Genomic DNA, 23,759 nt, shown 5'->3' with positions numbered 1-23,759 from the left:
ACACACACACACTCACTCCCATCATCACTCACACACTCACTACCATCATCACTCACACACTCACTCCCATCGACACACACACACTCACTCCCATCATCACTCACACACTCACTACCATCATCACTCACACACTCACTCCCTTCGACACGCACACACTCACTCCCATCGACACTCACACACTCTCTCCCATCATCAAACACACTCACTCTCACCATCACTCACACACTCACTCCCATCATCACACACACACTCACACCCATCATCACACACACACTCACTCCCATCATCACACACACACTCACTCCCATCGTCACTCACACACTCTCTCCCATCATCACACACACACACACACTCTCATCATCGCTCGCACACTCACTCCCATCATCACACACACACTCACTCCCACACTCACTCCCATCGACACACACTCAATCCCATCATCACTCACACACTCTCTCCCATCATCACACACAAACTCACTCCCACACTCACTCCCATCGACACACACTCAATCCCATCATCACTCACACACTCTCTCTCATCATAACATACACACTCATTCCCATCATCACTCAAACACTCACTCCCATCATCACACACACACTCACTCCCATCATCACTCACACACTCTCTCCCATCATCACTCACACACTCACTCCCACCATCACACACACACTCAATCCCATCAATACTCACACACTCACTCACATCATCACACACACAATCAATCCCATCACACTCACATACTCACCCACACCGACACTCCCACACTCACAACCATCGACACACACTCATGCCGATCATCACAAACACACTCACTCCCATCGACACACACACACTCACTCCCATCTTCACTCACACACTCACTACCATCATCACTCACACACTCACTCCCGTCGACACTCACACACTCACTCCCATCGACACTCACACACTCTCTCCCATCATCAAACACACACACACTCTCATCATCGCTCACACACTCACTCCCATCATCACAAACAAAATCACTCCCATCATCTCGCACACACTCACTCCCATCATCACACACAAATTCACTCCCATCATCATTCAGACACTCACTCCCATCATCACTCACACACTCGCTCCCATCATCACACACACATCATCGCTCACACACTCACTCCCATCATCACACACACACTCACACCCATCATCACACACACACTCACTCCCATCATCACACACACACTCACTCCCATCATTACTCACACATTCACTCCCATCATCACACACACACTCACTCCCATCATCACACGCACACACTCACTCTCATCGACACTCACTCCCATCACTCACACACTCACTCCCATCGGCACACACACACTCACTCCCATCATCACACACTCACTCACTCCCATGATCACAAACACACTCACTCCCATCAACACTCACACACTCACTCCCATCACCACTCACACACTCACTCACATCATCACACACACACTCACTCCCATCATCACACACACACTCACTCCCATTATCACTCACACACTTACACCCATTATCACAGTCACACTCACTCCCATTATCACACTCACACTAACTCCTATCATCACACACACACTCATTCCGATCATCACACACACATTCAGTCCCATCAACACACTCACTCTCACTCCTATCATCACACACACACTCACTCTGATCATCACACACACACTCATTCCGATCATCACACACACATTCAGTCCCATCAACACACTCACTCTCACTCCTATCATCACACACACACTCACTCTGATCATCACACACACACTCACTCTGATCATCACACACACACTCACTCTGATCATCATACACACACACACTCCCATCGACAGTCACATATTCACTCCCATCATCATACACACACTCACTCGAATCTTCGCACACACTCACTCCGATCGACACACACACACTCACTCCCATCATCACTCACACACTCACTACCATCATCACTCACACACTCACTCCCTTCGACACTCACACACTCACTCCCATCGACACTCACACACTCTCTCCCATCATCAAACACACTCACTCTCATCATCACTCACACACTCACTCCCATCATCACAAACAAAATCACTCCCATCATCTCGCACACACTCCCATCATCACACACAAACTCACTCCCATCATCACTCACGCACACACTCCCATCGTCACTCACACACTCACTCCCATCGACACACACACTCTCACTCCCATCATCACTCAGACACTCACTCCCATCATCACACACACACACATCATTGCTCACACACTCACTCCCATCATCACACACACACTCACTCCCATCATCACTCACGCACTCACTCCCATCGTCACTCACACACTCACTGCCATCGACACACACACTCTCACTCCCATCATCACTCAGACACTCACTCCCATCATCACTCACACACTCACTCGCATCATCACTCACACACTCACTCCCATCATCACTCACACACTCACTCCCATCATCACTCACACACTCACTCCCATCATCACACACACACTCACTCCCATCATTACTCACACATTCACTCCCATCATCACACACACACTCACTCCCATCATTACGCACACACTCACTCCCATCGACACTCACTCCCATCACTCACACACTCACTCCCATCGACACACACACTCACTCACATCATCACACACTCACTCACTCCCATGATCACAAACACACTCACTCCCATCAACACACTCACACTCATTCCCATCATCACTCACACACTCACTACCATCATCACTCACACACTCACTCCCGCCGACACTCACACGTTCACTCCCATCGACACTCACACACTCGCTCCCATCATCAAACACACACACACACTCTCATCATCGCTCACACACTCACTCCCATCATCACAAACAAAATCACTCCCATCATCTCGCACACACTCCCATCATCACACACAAACTCACTCCCATCATCACTCACGCACTCACTCCCATCGTCACTCACACACTCACTCCCATCGACACACACACTCTCACTCCCATCATCACTCAGACACTCACTCCCATCATCACACACACACTCACTCCCATCATCACACACACACTCACTCCCATCATCACTCACACACTCACTACCATCGACACTCACACACTCACTCCCATCATCACTCACACACTCACTACCATCATCACAAACACACTCACTCCCATCATCACTCACACACTCACTACCATCATCACACACACACTCACTCCCATCATCACTCACACACTCACTCCCATCATCACTCACACACTCACTACCATCATCACTCACACACTCACTCCTATCATCATACACACACTAATTTCGATCATCACAAACACACTCACTCCCATCATCACTCACAGACTCACTACCATCGACACTCACACACTCACTCCCATCATCACTCACACACACACTACCATCATCACTCACACACTCACTCCCATCGTCACACACATACTCACTCCCATCATCACTCACACACTCACTCCTATCATTATACACACACTCATTTCGATCATCACACACACACTCATTCCCCTCAACACTCACACACTCCTTCCCATCGACACTCACACACTCACTCCCATCGACACACACACACTCACTCCCATCATCACCCACCCACTCCTCCCATCATCACACACACAGTCACTCCCATCGACATTCACACACTCACTCCCATCATCACTCACACACTCACTCCCATCGACACACACACTCACTCCCATCAACACTCACACACTCACTCCCATCACCACTCACACACTCACTCACATCATCACACACACACTCACTTGTATCATCACACACACACTCACTCCCATTATCACTCACACACTTACACCCATTATCACAGTCACACTCACTCCCATTATCACACTCACACTAACTCCTATCATCACACCCACACTCATTCCGATCATCACACACACATTCAGTCCCATCAACACACTCACTCTCACTCCTATCATCACACACACACACTCTGATCATCACACACACACTCATTCCGATCATCACACACACATTCAGTCCCATCAACACACTCACTCTCACTCCTATCATCACACACACACTCACTCTGATCATCACACACACACTCACTCTGATCATCACACACACACTCACTCTGATCATCATACACACACACACTCCCATCGACAGTCACATTTTCACTCCCATCATCATACACACACTCACTCGAATCTTCGCACACACTCACTCCGATCGACACTCACACACTCACTCCCATCATCACCCACCCACTCCTCCCATCATCACACACACAGTCACTCCCATCGACATTCACACACTCACTCCCATCATCACTCACACACTCACTGCCATCGACACACACACACTCACTCCCATCATCACTCACACACTCACTACCATCATCATTCACACACTCACTCCCATCGACACACACACACTCACTCCCATCATCACTCACACACTCACTACCATCATCACTCACACACTCACTCCCTTCGACACTCACACACTCACTCCCATCGACACTCACACACTCTCTCCCATCATCAAACACACTCACTCTCATCATCACTCACACACTCACTCCCATCATCACAAACAAAATCACTCCCATCATCTCGCACACACTCCCATCATCACACACAAACTCACTCCCATCATTACTCACGCACACACTCCCATCGTCACTCACACACTCACTCCCATCGACACACAAACTCTCACTCCCATCATCACTCAGACACTCACTCCCATCATCACACACACACACATCATTGCTCACACACTCACTCCCATCATCACACACACACTCACTCCCATCATCACTCACGCACTCACTCCCATCGTCACTCACACACTCACTCCCATCGACACACACACTCTCACTCCCATCATCACTCAGACACTCACTCCCATCATCACTCACACACTCACTCGCATCATCACTCACACACTCACTCCTATCATCACTCACACACTCACTCCCATCATCACTCACACACTCACTCCCATCATCACACACACACTCACTCCCATCATTATTCACACATTCACTCCCATCATCACACACACACTCACTCCCATCATTACGCACACACTCACTCCCATCGACACTCACTCCCATCACTCACACACTCACTCCCATCGACACACACACTCACTCACATCATCACACACTCACTCACTCCCATGATCACAAACACACTCACTCCCATCAACACTCACACATTCACTCCCATCATCACACACACACTCACTCCCATCGACACACTCACACTCATTCCCATCATCACTCACACACTCACTACCATCATCACTCACACACTCACTCCCGTCGACACTCACACGTTCACTCCCATCGACACTCACACACTCTCTCCCATCATCAAACACACACACACACTCTCATCATCGCTCACACACTCACTCCCATCATCACAAACAAAATCACTCCCATCATCTCGCACACACTCCCATCATCACACACAAACTCACTCCCATCATCACTCACGCACTCACTCCCATCGTCACTCACACACTCGCTCCCATCATCAAACACACACACACACTCTCATCATCGCTCACACACTCACTCCCATCATCACAAACAAAATCACTCCCATCATCTCGCACACACTCCCATCATCACACACAAACTCACTCCCATCATCACTCACGCACTCACTCCCATCGTCACTCACACACTCACTCCCATCGACACACACACTCTCACTCCCATCATCACTCAGACACTCACTCCCATCATCACACACACACTCACTCCCATCATCACACACACACTCACTCCCATCATCACTCACACACTCACTACCATCGACACTCACACACTCACTCCCATCATCACTCACACACTCACTACCATCATCACTCACACACTCACTCCCATCATCACTCACACACTCACTACCATCATCACACACACACTCACTCCCATCATCACTCACACACTCACTCCCATCATCACTCACACACTCACTACCATCATCACTCACACACTCACTCCTATCATCATACACACACTAATTTCGATCATCACAAACACACTCACTCCCATCATCACTCACAGACTCACTACCATCGACACTCACACACTCACTCCCATCATCACTCACACACACACTACCATCATCACTCACACACTCACTCCCATCGTCACACACATACTCACTCCCATCATCACTCACACACTCACTCCTATCATTATACACACACTCATTTCGATCATCACACACACACTCATTCCCCTCAACACTCACACACTCCTTCCCATCGACACTCACACACTCACTCCCATCGACACACACACACTCACTCCCATCATCACCCACCCACTCCTCCCATCATCACACACACAGTCACTCCCATCGACATTCACACACTCACTCCCATCATCACTCACACACTCACTCCCATCGACACACACACTCACTCCCATCAACACTCACACACTCACTCCCATCACCACTCACACACTCACTCACATCATCACACACACACTCACTTGTATCATCACACACACACTCACTCCCATTATCACTCACACACTTACACCCATTATCACAGTCACACTCACTCCCATTATCACACTCACACTAACTCCTATCATCACACCCACACTCATTCCGATCATCACACACACATTCAGTCCCATCAACACACTCACTCTCACTCCTATCATCACACACACACACTCTGATCATCACACACACACTCATTCCGATCATCACACACACATTCAGTCCCATCAACACACTCACTCTCACTCCTATCATCACACACACACTCACTCTGATCATCACACACACACTCACTCTGATCATCACACACACACTCACTCTGATCATCATACACACACACACTCCCATCGACAGTCACATTTTCACTCCCATCATCATACACACACTCACTCGAATCTTCGCACACACTCACTCCGATCGACACTCACACACTCACTCCCATCATCACCCACCCACTCCTCCCATCATCACACACACAGTCACTCCCATCGACATTCACACACTCACTCCCATCATCACTCACACACTCACTGCCATCGACACACACACACTCACTCCCATCATCACTCACACACTCACTACCATCATCACTCACACACTCACTCCCATCGACACACACACACTCACTCCCATCATCACTCACACACTCACTACCATCATCACTCACACACTCACTCCCTTCGACACTCACACACTCACTCCCATCGACACTCACACACTCTCTCCCATCATCAAACACACTCACTCTCATCATCACTCACACACTCACTCCCATCATCACAAACAAAATCACTCCCATCATCTCGCACACACTCCCATCATCACACACAAACTCACTCCCATCATTACTCACGCACACACTCCCATCGTCACTCACACACTCACTCCCATCGACACACAAACTCTCACTCCCATCATCACTCAGACACTCACTCCCATCATCACACACACACACATCATTGCTCACACACTCACTCCCATCATCACACACACACTCACTCCCATCATCACTCACGCACTCACTCCCATCGTCACTCACACACTCACTCCCATCGACACACACACTCTCACTCCCATCATCACTCAGACACTCACTCCCATCATCACTCACACACTCACTCGCATCATCACTCACACACTCACTCCTATCATCACTCACACACTCACTCCCATCATCACTCACACACTCACTCCCATCATCACACACACACTCACTCCCATCATTATTCACACATTCACTCCCATCATCACACACACACTCACTCCCATCATTACGCACACACTCACTCCCATCGACACTCACTCCCATCACTCACACACTCACTCCCATCGACACACACACTCACTCACATCATCACACACTCACTCACTCCCATGATCACAAACACACTCACTCCCATCAACACTCACACATTCACTCCCATCATCACACACACACTCACTCCCATCGACACACTCACACTCATTCCCATCATCACTCACACACTCACTACCATCATCACTCACACACTCACTCCCGTCGACACTCACACGTTCACTCCCATCGACACTCACACACTCTCTCCCATCATCAAACACACACACACACACTCTCATCATCGCTCACACACTCACTCCCATCATCACAAACAAAATCACTCCCATCATCTCGCACACACTCCCATCATCACACACAAACTCACTCCCATCATCACTCACGCACTCACTCCCATCGTCACTCACACACTCACTCCCATCGACACACACTCTCACTCCCATCATCACTCAGACACTCACTCCCATCATCACACACACACTCACTCCCATCATCACACACACACTCACTCCCATCATCACTCACACACTCACTACCATCGACACTCACACACTCACTCCCATCATCACTCACACACTCACTACCATCATCACAAACACACTCACTCCCATCATCACTCACACACTCACTACCATCATCACACACACACTCACTCCCATCATCACTCACACACTCACTCCCATCATCACTCACACACTCACTACCATCATCACTCACACACTCACTCCCATCATCACTCACACACTCACCACCATCATCATTCACACACTCACTCACATCATCACACACACACTCACTCCCATCGTCACACACACACTCACTCCTATCATCACACACACACTCATTTCGATCATCACAAACACACTCACTCCCATCAACACTCACACACTCACTCCCATCAACACTCACTGACTCACTCCCATCGTCACACACACACTCACTCCCATCATCACTCACACACTCACCACCATCATCACTCACACACTCACTCACATCATCACACACACACTCACTCACATCATCACACACACACTCACTCCCATCGACACTCACACACTCACTCCCATCATCACTCACACACTCACTCCCATCATCACTCACATACTCACTCCCATCATCACTCACACACTCACTACCATCATCACTCACACACTCACTCCCATCGTCACACACACACTCACTCCCATCATCACTCACACACTCACTCCTATCATCATACACACACTAATTTCGATCATCACAAACACACTCACTCCCATCATCACTCACAGACTCACTACCATCGACACTCACACACTCACTCCCATCATCACTCACACACACACTACCATCATCACTCACACACTCACTCCCATCGTCACACACATACTCACTCCCATCATCACTCACACACTCACTCCTATCATTATACACACACTCATTTCGATCATCACACACACACTCATTCCCCTCAACACTCACACACTCCTTCCCATCGACACTCACACACTCACTCCCATCAACACTCACACTTTCACTCCCATCATCACACTCACACTCACTCCCATCGACATACTCACACTCACTCCCATCGACACACACACACACTCACTCCCATCATCACTCACACACTCACTCCCGTCGACATTCACACACTCACTCCCATCGACACTCACAAACACTCTCCCATCATCAAACACACACACACACTCTCATCATCGCTCACACACTCACTCCCATCATCACAAACAAAATCGCTCCCATCATCTCGCACACACTCACTCCCATCATCACACACACACTCACTCCCATCATCACAAACAAACTCACAACCATTATCATTCAGACACCCACTCCCATCATCACACACACACTCACTCCCATCATCACACACAAACTCACTCCCATTATCATTCACACACTCACTCCCAACGACACACACACTCGCCCCCATCACCACACACACATCATCGCTCACACACTCACTCCCATCATCACACACACACTCACTCCCATCGACACACACTTAATCCCATCATCACTCACACGCTCACTCCCATCGACACTCACACACTCACTCCCATCATCACACACACACTCACTCCCATCATCACTCACGCACTCACTCCCATCTTCACACACACACTCACTCCCATCATCACAGACACACTCACTCCCATTGACAATCACACACACACTCCAATCATCACACACACACTCACTCCCATCATCACTCACACACTCACTACCATCGACACTCACACACTCACTCCCATCATCACTCACACACTCACCACCATCATCACTCACACACTCACTCACATCATCACACACACACTCACTCCCATCGTCACACACACACTCACTCCCATCATCACTCACACACTCACTCCCATCATCACTCACACACTCACCACCATCATCACTCACACACTCACTCACATCATCACACACACACTCACTCCCATCGACACTCACACACTCACTCCCATCATCACTCACACACTCACCACCATCATCATTCACACACTCACTCACATCATCACACACACACTCACTCCCATCGTCACACACACACTCACTCCTATCATCACACACACACTCATTTCGATCATCACAAACACACTCACTCCCATCAACACTCACACACTCACTCCCATCAACACTCACTGACTCACTCCCATCGTCACACACACACTCACTCCCATCATCACTCACACACTCACTCCCACCATCACTCACACACCCACTCTCATCAACACATACACACTCATTCCCATCATCACACAGACACTCACTCCTCTTGACAATCACACACTCGCTCCCATCGACACTCACACACTCACGCCCATCATCACTCACACACTCACTCCCATCATCACTCACACTCTCACTCCCATCATCACACACACACTCACTCGCACCATCACACTCACACTCACTCCCATCATCTCACACACACACTCACTCCCATCATCACCCACACACTCAGTCCCATTGACACACACACTCACTCCCATCATCTCACACACACACTCTCTCCCATCATCACCCACACACTCAGTCCCATCATCACACACACTCACTCCCATCATCACTCACACACTCACTCTCATCGACACACACACACTCACTCACATCATCACTCACGCACTCACTCCCATCTTAACACACACACTCACTCCCATCATCACACAAACACTCACTCCCATCATCACTCAGACACTCACTCCCATCATCACACACACTCACTTGTATCATCACTCACACTCTCACTCCCATCGACACACACACACTCACTCCCATCATCACTCACACACTCACTCCCATCATCACTCACGCACTCACTCCCATCATCACACACACACTCACTTGTATCATCACTCACACACTCACTCCCATCATCACACACACACTCCCATCATCACACACGCACCCTTTCTCCCATCATCACTCACACACTCACTCCCATCATCACACCCACACTCACTCCCATCGACACTCACACACTCACTCCCATCATCCCACGCACACTCACTCCCATCGACACACACACCCTCACTCCCATCATCACACACACACTCCCATCATCACAAACACACCCTCACTCCCATCATCACTCACACACTCACTCCCATCATCTCACACACACACTCACTCCCATCATCACTCACACACTCACTCCCATCATCACTCACACACACACTACCATCATCACTCACACACTCACTCCCATCGTCATACACATACTCACTCCCATCATCACTCACACACTCACTCCTATCATTATACACACACTCATTTCGATCATCACACACACACTCATTCCCCTCAACACTCACACACTCCTTCCCATCGACACTCACACACTCACTCCCATCAACACTCACACTTTCACTCCCATCATCACACACACACTCACTCCCATCGACATACTCACACTCACTCCCATCGACACACACACACACTCACTCCCATCATCACTCACACAATCACTACCATCATCACTCACACACTCACTCCCGTCGACACTCACACACTCACTCCCATCGACACTCACACACACTCTCCCATCATCAAACACACACACACACTCTCATCATCGCTCACACACTCACTCCCATCATCACACACACACTCACTCCCATCATCACAAACAAACTCACAACCATTATCATTCAGACACCCACTCCCATCATCACACACACACTCACTCCCATCATCACACACAAACTCACCCCCATTATCATTCACACACTCACTCCCAACGACACACACACTCGCCCCCATCACCACACACACATCATCGCTCACACACTCACTCCCATCATCACACACACACTCACTCCCATCGACACACACTCAATCCCATCATCACTCACACGCTCACTCCCATCGACACTCACACACTCACTCCCATCATCACACACACACTCACTCCCATCATCACTCACGCACTCACTCCCATCTTCACACACACACTCACTCCCATCATCACAGACACACTCACTCCCATTGACAATCACACACACACACTCCAATCATCACACACACACTCACTCCCATCATCACTCACACACTCACTACCATCGACACTCACACACTCACTCCCATCATCACTCACACACTCACCACCATCATCACTCACACACTCACTCACATCATCACACACACACTCACTCCCATCGTCACACACACACTCACTCCCATCATCACTCACACACTCACTCCCATCATCACTCACACACTCACCACCATCATCACTCACACACTCACTCACATCATCACACACACACTCACTCCCATCGACACTCACACACTCACTCCCATCATCACTCACACACTCACCACCATCATCATTCAGACACTCACTCACATCATCACACACACACTCACTCCCATCGTCACACACACACTCACTCCTATCATCACACACACACTCATTTCGATCATCACAAACACACTCACTCCCATCAACACTCACACACTCACTCCCATCAACACTCACTGACTCACTCCCATCGTCACACACACACTCACTCCCATCATCACTCACACACTCACTCCCACCATCACTCACACACCCACTCTCATCAACACATACACACTCATTCCCATCATCACACAGACACTCACTCCTCTTGACAATCACACACTCGCTCCCATCGACACTCACACACTCACGCCCATCATCACTCACACACTCACTCCCATCATCACTCACACTCTCACTCCCATCATCACACACACACTCACTCGCACCATCACACTCACACTCACTCCCATCATCTCACACACACACTCACTCCCATCATCACCCACACACTCAGTCCCATTGACACACACACTCACTCCCATCATCTCACACACACACTCTCTCCCATCATCACCCACACACTCAGTCCCATCATCACACACACTCACTCCCATCATCACTCACACACTCACTCTCATCGACACACACACACTCACTCACATCATCACTCACGCACTCACTCCCATCTTAACACACACACTCACTCCCATCATCACACAAACACTCACTCCCATCATCACTCAGAAACTCACTCCCATCATCACACACACTCACTTGTATCATCACTCACACTCTCACTCCCATCGACACACACACACTCACTCCCATCATCACTCACACACTCACTCCCATCATCACTCACGCACTCACTCCCATCATCACACACACACTCACTTGTATCATCACTCACACACTCACTCCCATCATCACACACACACTCCCATCATCACACACGCACCCTTTCTCCCATCATCACTCACACACTCACTCCCATCATCACACCCACACTCACTCCCATCGACACTCACACACTCACTCCCATCATCCCACGCACACTCACTCCCATCGACACCCACACCCTCACTCCCATCATCACACACACACTCCCATCATCACAAACACACCCTCACTCCCATCATCACTCACACACTCACTCCCATCATCTCACACACACACTCACTCCCATCATCACTCACACACTCACTGCCATCATCCCTCACACACTCACTCCCATCATCACACACACACTCACTCCCATCGACACTCACAAACTCACTCCCATCATCACACACACACTCACTCCCATCATAACACACACACACTCACTCTCATCATCACTCACACACTCACTCCCATCATCACACACACACTCACCACCATCATCACTCACACACTCACTCACATCATCACACACACACTCACTCCCATCGTCACACACACACTCACTCCCATCATCACTCACACACTCACTCCCATCATCACACACACACTCACCACCATCATCACTCACACACTCAGTCCCATCATCACACACACTCACTCCCATCATCACTCACACACTCACTCTCATCGACACACACAAACTCACTCCCATCATCACACACACACTCACTCCCATCATAACACACACACACTCACTCTCATCATCACTCACACACTCACTCCCATCATCACACACACACTCACCACCATCATCACTCACACACTCACTCACATCATCACACACACACTCACTCCCATCGTCACACACACACTCACTCCCATCATCACTCACACACTCACTCCCATCATCACTCACACACTCACCACCATCATCACTCACACACTCACTCACATCATCACACACACACTCACTCCCATCGACACTCACACACTCACTCCCATCATCACTCACACACTCACCACCATCATCATTCAGACACTCACTCACATCATCACACACACACTCACTCCCATCGTCACACACACACTCACTCCTATCATCACACACACACTCATTTCGATCATCACAAACACACTCACTCCCATCAACACTCACACACTCACTCCCATCAACACTCACTGACTCACTCCCATCGTCACACACACACTCACTCCCATCATCACTCACACACTCACTCCCACCATCACTCACACACCCACTCTCATCAACACATACACACTCATTCCCATCATCACACAGACACTCACTCCTCTTGACAATCACACACTCGCTCCCATCGACACTCACACACTCACGCCCATCATCACTCACACACTCACTCCCATCATCACTCACACTCTCACTCCCATCATCACACACACACTCACTCGCACCATCACACTCACACTCACTCCCATCATCTCACACACACACTCACTCCCATCATCACCCACACACTCAGTCCCATTGACACACACACTCACTCCCATCATCTCACACACACACTCTCTCCCATCATCACCCACACACTCAGTCCCATCATCACACACACTCACTCCCATCATCACTCACACACTCACTCTCATCGACACACACACACTCACTCACATCATCACTCACGCACTCACTCCCATCTTAACACACACACTCACTCCCATCATCACACAAACACTCACTCCCATCATCACTCAGACACTCACTCCCATCATCACACACACTCACTTGTATCATCACTCACACTCTCACTCCCATCGACACACACACACTCACTCCCATCATCACTCACACACTCACTCCCATCATCACTCACGCACTCACTCCCATCATCACACACACACTCACTTGTATCATCACTCACACACTCACTCCCATCATCACACACACACTCCCATCATCACACACGCACCCTTTCTCCCATCATCACTCACACACTCACTCCCATCATCCCACGCACACTCACTCCCATCGACACACACACCCTCACTCCCATCATCACACACACACTCCCATCATCACAAACACACCCTCACTCCCATCATCACTCACACACTCACTCCCATCATCTCACACACACACTCACTCCCATCATCACTCACACACTCACTGCCATCATCCCTCACACACTCACTCCCATCATCACACACACACTCACTCCCATCGACACTCACAAACTCACTCCCATCATCACACACACACTCACTCCCATCATAACACACACACACTCACTCTCATCATCACTCACACACTCACTCCCATCATCACACACACACTCACTCCCATCGACACTCACACACTCACTCCCATCATCGCACACACACACTCTCATCATCGCTCACACACTCACTCCCATCATCACACACACACTCACTCCCATCGACACACACTCACTCCCATCATCACTCACACACTCACTCCCATCATCACTCACACACTCACTCCCACCATCACGCACACACTCAATCCCATCAATACTCACACACTCCCATCATCACCCACACACTAACTCCTATCATTGCATACACACTCACTCCCATCATCACACACACACTCACACCCATCATCACACACACACTAACTCCCATCATTGCATACACATTCACTCCCATCATCACACACACACTCACTCCCATCATCGCGCACACACTCACTCTCATCTACACTCACACACTCACTCCCATCATCACACACACACTCACTCCCATCGACATACACGCAATCCCATCATCACACACACACTCACTCCCATCGACACTCACACACTCACTCCCACCTTCATGCACACACTCAATCCCATCAATACTTACACACTCACTCCCATCATCACACACACACTCACTCCCATCATCACCCACACACTCAGTCCCATTGACACACACACTCACTCCCATCATCTCACACACACACTCTCTCCCATCATCACCCACACACTCAGTCCCATCATCACACACACTCACTCCCATCATCACTCACACACTCACTCTCATCGACACACACACACTCACTCACATCATCACTCACGCACTCACTCCCATCTTAACACACACACTCACTCCCATCATCACACAAACACTCACTCCCATCATCACTCAGACACTCACTCCCATCATCACACACACTCATTCCCATCATCACTCACGCACTCACTCCCATCATCACACACACACTCACTTGTATCATCACTCACACTCTCACTCCCATCGACACACACACACTCACTCCCATCATCACTCACACACTCACTCCCATAATCACTCACGCACTCACTCCCATCATCACATACACACTCACTTGTATCATCACTCACACACTCACTCCCATCATCACACACACACTCCCATCATCACACACGCACCCTTTCTCCCATCATCACTCACACACTCACTCCCATCATCACACCCACACTCACTCCCATCGACACTCACACACTCACTCCCATCATCTCACACACACTCACTCCCATTGACACTCACAAACTCACTCCCATCATCCCACGCACACTCACTCCCATCGACACACACACCCTCACTCCCATCATCACACACACACTCCCATCATCACAAACACACCCTCACTCCCATCATCACTCACACACTCACTCCCATCATCTCACACACACACTCACTCCCATCATCACTCACACACTCACTGCCATCATCCCTCACACACTCACTCCCATCATCACACACACACTCACTCCCATCGACACTCACAAACTCACTCCCATCGTCACACACACACTCACTCCCATCATCACTCACACACTCACTCCTATCATCATACACACACTAATTTCGATCATCACAAACACACTCACTCCCATCATCACTCACAGACTCACTACCATCGACACTCACACACTCACTCCCATCATCACTCACACACACACTACCATCATCACTCACACACTCACTCCCATCGTCACACACATACTCACTCCCATCATCACTCAGACACTCACTCCCATCATCACACACACACTCACTCCCATCATCACACACACACTCACTCCCATCATCACTCACACACTCACTATCATCGACACTCACACACTCACTCCCATCATCACTCACACACTCACTACCATCATCACACACACACTCACTCCCATCATCACTCACACACTCACTCCCATCATCACTCACACACTCACTACCATCATCACTCACACACTCACTCCCATCGTCACACACACACTCACTCCCATCATCACTCACACACTCACTCCTATCATCATACACACACTAATTTCGATCATCACAAACACACTCACACCCATCATCACTCACACACTCACTACCATCGACACTCACACACTCACTCCCATCATCACTCACACACACACTACCATCATCACTCACACACTCACTCCCATCGTCACACACACACTCACTCCCATCATCACTCACACACTCACTCCTATCATTATACACACACTCATTTCGATCATCACACACACACTCATTCCCCTCAACACTCACACACTCCTTCCCATCGACACTCACACACTCACTCCCATCAACACTCACACTTTCACTCCCATCATCACACTCACACTCACTCCCATCGACATACTCACACTCACTCCCATCGACACACACACACACTCACTCCCATCATCGCTCACACAATCACTACCATCATCACTCACACACTCACTCCCGTCGACATTCACACACTCACTCCCATCGACACTCACAAACACTCTCCCATCATCAAACACACACACACACTCTCATCATCGCTCACACACTCACTCCCATCATCACAAACAAAATCGCTCCCATCATCTCGCACACACTCACACCCATCATCACACACACACTCACTCCCATCATCACAAACAAACTCACAACCATTATCATTCAGACACCCACTCCCATCATCACACACACACTCACTCCCATCATCACACACAAACTCACTCCCATTATCATTCACACACTCACTCCCAACGACACACACACTCGCCCCCATCACCACACACACATCATCGCTCACACACTCACTCCCATCATCACACACACACTCACTCCCATCGACACACACTTAATCCCATCATCACTCACACGCTCACTCCCATCGACACTCACACACTCACTCCCATCATCACACACACACTCACTCCCATCATCACTCACGCACTCACTCCCATCTTCACACACACACTCACTCCCATCATCACAGACACACTCACTCCCATTGACAATCACACACTCACTCCAATCATCACACACACACTCACTCCCATCATCACTCACACACTCACTACCATCATCACTCACACACTCACTCCCATCATCACTCACACACTCACCACCATCATCACTCACACACTCACTCACATCATCACACACACACTCACTCCCATCGTCACACACACACTCACTCCCATCATCACTCACACACTCACTCCCATCATCACTCACACACTCACCACCATCATCACTCACACACTCACTCACATCATCACACACACACTCACTCCCATCGACACTCACACACTCACTCCCATCATCACTCACACACTCACCACCATCATCATTCACACACTCACTCACATCATCACACACACACTCACTCCCATCGTCACACACACACTCACTCCTATCATCACACACACACTCATTTCGATCATCACAAACACACTCACTCCCATCAACACTCACACACTCACTCCCATCAACACTCACTGACTCACTCCCATCGTCAAACACACACTCACTCCCATCATCACTCACACACTCACCACCATCATCACTCACACACTCACTCACATCATCACACACACACTCACTCACATCATCACACACACACTCACTCCCATCGACACTCACACACTCACTCCCATCATCACTCACACACTCACTCCCATCATCACTCACATACTCACTCCCATCATCACTCACACACTCACTACCATCATCACTCACACACTCACTCCCATCGTCACACACACACTCACTCCCATCATCACTCACACACTCACTCCTATCATCATACACACACTAATTTCGATCATCACAAACACACTCACTCCCATCATCACTCACAGACTCACTACCATCGACACTCACACACTCACTCCCATCATCACTCACACACACACTACCATCATCACTCACACACTCACTCCCATCGTCATACACATACTCACTCCCATCATCACTCACACACTCACTCCTATCATTATACACACACTCATTTCGATCATCACACACACACTCATTCCCCTCAACACTCACACACTCCTTCCCATCGACACTCACACACTCACTCCCATCAACACTCACACTTTCACTCCCATCATCACACTCACACTCACTCCCATCGACATACTCACACTCACTCCCATCGACACACACACACACTCACTCCCATCATCACTCACACAATCACTACCATCATCACTCACACACTCACTCCCGTCGACACTCACACACTCACTCCCATCGACACTCACACACACTCTCCCATCATCAAACACACACACACACTCTCATCATCGCTCACACACTCACTCCCATCATCACACACACACTCACTCCCATCATCACAAACAAACTCACAACCATTATCATTCAGACACCCACTCCCATCATCACACACACACTCACTCCCATCATCACACACAAACTCACTCCCATTATCATTCACACACTCACTCCCAACGACACACACACTCGCCCCCATCACCACACACACATCATCACTCACACACTCACTCCCATCATCACACACACACTCACTCCCATCGACACACACTCAATCCCATCATCACTCACACGCTCACTCCCATCGACACTCACACACTCACTCCCATCATCACACACACACTCACTCCCATCATCACTCACGCACTCACTCCCATCTTCACACACACACTCACTCCCATCATCACAGACACACTCACTCCCATTGACAATCACACACACACACTCCAATCATCACACACACACTCACTCCCATCATCACTCACACACTCACTACCATCGACACTCACACACTCACTCCCATCATCACTCACACACTCACCACCATCATCACTCACACACTCACTCACATCATCACACACACACTCACTCCCATCGTCACACACACACTCACTCCCATCATCACTCACACACTCACTCCCATCATCACTCACACACTCACCACCATCATCACTCACACACTCACTCACATCATCACACACACACTCACTCCCATCGACACTCACACACTCACTCCCATCATCACTCACACACTCACCACCATCATCATTCAGACACTCACTCACATCATCACACACACACTCACTCCCATCGTCACACACACACTCACTCCTATCATCACACACACACTCATTTCGATCATCACAAACACACTCACTCCCATCAACACTCACACACTCACTCCCATCAACACTCACTGACTCACTCCCATCGTCACACACACACTCACTCCCATCATCACTCACACACTCACTCCCATCATCACTCACACACCCACTCTCATCAACACATACACACTCATTCCCATCATCACACAGACACTCACTCCTCTTGACAATCACACACTCGCTCCCATCGACACTCACACACTCACGCCCATCATCACTCACACACTCACTCCCATCATCACTCACACTCTCACTCCCATCATCACACACACACTCACTCGCACCATCACACTCACACTCACTCCCATCATCTCACACACACACTCACTCCCATCATCACCCACACACTCAGTCCCATTGACACACACACTCACTCCCATCATCTCACACACACACTCTCTCCCATCATCACCCACACACTCAGTCCCATCATCACACACACTCACTCCCATCATCACTCACACACTCACTCTCATCGACACACACACACTCACTCACATCATCACTCACGCACTCACTCCCATCTTAACACACACACTCACTCCCATCATCACACAAACACTCACTCCCATCATCACTCAGACACTCACTCCCATCATCACACACACTCACTTGTATCATCACTCACACTCTCACTCCCATCGACACACACACACTCACTCCCATCATCACTCACACACTCACTCCCATCATCACTCACGCACTCACTCCCATCATCACACACACACTCACTTGTATCATCACTCACACACTCACTCCCATCATCACACACACACTCCCATCATCACACACGCACCCTTTCTCCCATCATCACTCACACACTCACTCCCATCATCACACCCACACTCACTCCCATCGACACTCACACACTCACTCCCATCATCCCACGCACACTCACTCCCATCGACACACACACCCTCACTCCCATCATCACACACACACTCCCATCATCACAAACACACCCTCACTCCCATCATCACTCACACACTCACTCCCATCATCTCACACACACACTCACTCCCATCATCACTCACACACTCACTGCCATCATCCCTCACACACTCACTCCCATCATCACACACACACTCACTCCCATCGACACTCACAAACTCACTCCCATCATCACACACACACTCACTCCCATCATAACACACACACACTCACTCTCATCATCACTCACACACTCACTCCCATCATCACACACACACTCACTCCCATCGATACTCACACACTCACTCCCATCATCGCACACACACACTCTCATCATCGCTCACACACTCACTCCCATCATCACACACACACACACTCACTCCCATCGACACACACTCACTCCCATCATCACTCACACACTCACTCCCATCATCACTCACACACTCACTCCCACCATCACGCACACACTCAATCCCATCAATACTCACACACTCCCATCATCACCCACACACTAACTCCTATCATTGCATACACACTCACTCCCATCATCACACACACACTCACACCCATCATCACACACACACTGACTCCCATCATTGCATACACATTCACTCCCATCATCACACACACACTCACTCCCATCATCGCGCACACACTCACTCCCATCTACACTCACACACTCACTCCCATCATCACACACACACTCACTCCCATCGACATACACGCAATCCCATCATCACACACACACTCACTCCCATCGACACTCACACACTCACTCCCACCTTCATGCACACACTCAATCCCATCAATACTTACACACTCACTCCCATCATCACACACACACTCACTCCCATCATCACCCACACACTCAGTCCCATTGACACACACACTCACTCCCATCATCTCACACACACACTCTCTCCCATCATCACCCACACACTCAGTCCCATCATCACACACACTCACTCCCATCATCACTCACACACTCACTCTCATCGACACACACACACTCACTCACATCATCACTCACGCACTCACTCTCATCTTAACACACACACTCACTCCCATCATCACACAAACACTCACTCCCATCATCACTCAGACACTCACTCCCATCATCACACACACTCATTCCCATCATCACTCACGCACTCACTCCCATCATCACACACACACTCACTTGTATCATCACTCACACTCTCACTCCCATCGACACACACACACTCACTCCCATCATCACTCACACACTCACTCCCATAATCACTCACGCACTCACTCCCATCATCACATACACACTCACTTGTATCATCACTCACACACTCACTCCCATCATCACACACACACTCCCATCATCACACACGCACCCTTTCTCCCATCATCACTCACACACTCACTCCCATCATCACACCCACACTCACTCCCATCGACACTCACACACTCACTCCCATCATCTCACACACACTCACTCCCATTGACACTCACAAACTCACTCCCATCATCCCACGCACACTCACTCCCATCGACACACACACCCTCACTCCCATCATCACACACACACTCCCATCATCACAAACACACCCTCACTCCCATCATCACTCACACACTCACTCCCATCATCTCACACACACACTCACTCCCATCATCACTCACACACTCACTGCCATCATCCCTCACACACTCACTCCCATCATCACACACACACTCACTCCCATCGACACTCACAAACTCACTCCCATCATCACACACACACTCACTCCCATCATAACACACACACACTCACTCTCATCATCACTCACACACTCACTCCCATCATCACACACACACTCACTCCCATCGATACTCACACACTCACTCCCATCATCGCACACACACACTCTCATCATCGCTC

This window comes from Chiloscyllium plagiosum, unplaced genomic scaffold (genome assembly GCF_037043375.1).
Source record: "Chiloscyllium plagiosum isolate Xiang-an unplaced genomic scaffold, Cpla_swu_hap1 HiC_scaffold_31, whole genome shotgun sequence".
In the NCBI taxonomy this organism is placed as follows: Eukaryota; Metazoa; Chordata; class Chondrichthyes; order Orectolobiformes; family Hemiscylliidae; genus Chiloscyllium; species Chiloscyllium plagiosum.
This window is presented reverse-complemented; position numbering follows the sequence as displayed.